The sequence below is a fragment of the Penaeus monodon genome, chromosome 29, assembly GCF_015228065.2.
Source record: "Penaeus monodon isolate SGIC_2016 chromosome 29, NSTDA_Pmon_1, whole genome shotgun sequence".
NCBI classification, from domain to species: domain Eukaryota; kingdom Metazoa; phylum Arthropoda; class Malacostraca; order Decapoda; family Penaeidae; genus Penaeus; species Penaeus monodon.
This window is the reverse complement of record NC_051414.1, coordinates 1,359,728-1,360,902: the sequence shown is the minus strand read 5'-3', so window position 1 is coordinate 1,360,902 and position 1,175 is coordinate 1,359,728. Positions and strand designations below refer to the sequence as shown.

The 1,175-nt window shown below is 42.7% G+C and overlaps 2 protein-coding genes across 2 annotated transcripts in view; both read right to left on the bottom strand.

Moving 5' to 3' along the window:
* LOC119591887 (zinc metalloproteinase nas-13-like) overlaps positions 1-444 on the bottom strand; it is a 2,963-nt gene extending 2,519 nt beyond the window's left edge. Inside the window, exon 1 of the mRNA XM_037940629.1 lies at positions 367-444. The gene's annotated coding sequence lies outside the window, so the exon portion shown is untranslated. The remainder of the gene's footprint in view (positions 1-366) is intronic.
* The window catches only part of LOC119591885 (AP-2 complex subunit alpha-like), a gene marked incomplete in the record, with an annotated part of 45,360 nt that overhangs the window by 40,190 nt on the left and 3,995 nt on the right, over positions 1-1,175 (bottom strand).

Genomic DNA, 1,175 nt, shown 5'->3' with positions numbered 1-1,175 from the left:
AAGTTGCTCCGATTTCGTATGTTTGCGAAGAAAAAGCTAATGGAAAAGTTGGAGGTGAATGAGTAGGAGAGAAAAGGTATTCGAGGGTCGCAATTTGGTTGAAATTATATTTTTAATGGCAGTAAGTGCGAGGTGCAGATGACAAAAACTTATTAAATTTCATATATATTTGTTTCGGGAATCAAGACATAAACGAGCATGACCCCCCGGCTTCACCACAGTCATCACGTAAAACGGTTGCAAAAACAAAATGTATATCCTGGCTGTTCTGATACGTCGAAAACTACTACTCGTATTGATATTCGTAATTTACATTGCGACTTATAATATTCCCGTGTGCAAAGATAAATAAAGGCGAAATCTCACAGAAGGAGGCGGGAATGACGTAGGGGATGAGGGCGCCGAGCCAACGGAGAGCAGGGTTCCTGGCGGCGCTACCTTGGGCGTCCGAGAGCCCCCGTCGGATTGAAGGAGGATCTGGATCAAATCCGTTATTATTACTGAAGAGATATCCTTCGGCTGGTTGTCTCGTTTCGCTTTCGTTTTATGAAGAATTTTGAGCGTATTTTACATTGCCGTAATGCGTATGTGTTGCCGTGTTAGCCGTCCAACCTCCATGCCATGATTGTCAAGGCATAAATAAGAAGTGTAGGATCGAGCGGGATTACGTTCGAGCTCTAAAGAATTCATCATTTTAAAGATTTTTAATGAGCGTCGGTTGGGGCTATTCCTTGGCTGAGCGTCCAGTGTCATTTAAGTAGACTAGCTAATGCTACGACACACACGACGTCGCAGGACAAAGTGGCTCAATTCGATGCATTTTCTTCCTAAACATTGAAACTTTGACCCTAATATATACATTTACTTTGCAAGCTACATTCTAGTACCTCCAGATTATGTGTCATATGGCAGTCACGCTTCCGGTAGCAAATGCTGCAACTTCCACCCGACACAGAAGGAAATGTCTAGCCCGACAGGAAGGTGGTTTCCATCCAGTCTCTTCCGAGCAACTCTTGACCTTTTTTTTCTACGTTATTAACACTTTTGTGGCCGTAGTGTATGAAGCACGCAGGGCCTCTATGGCACAGCGTGGTTATACTGAAGCTCCTTTCATAATATACTTGTCAATGGTTAACGCTTCGAAAATATATAAACTTCATTTTTTGTATGAGTTT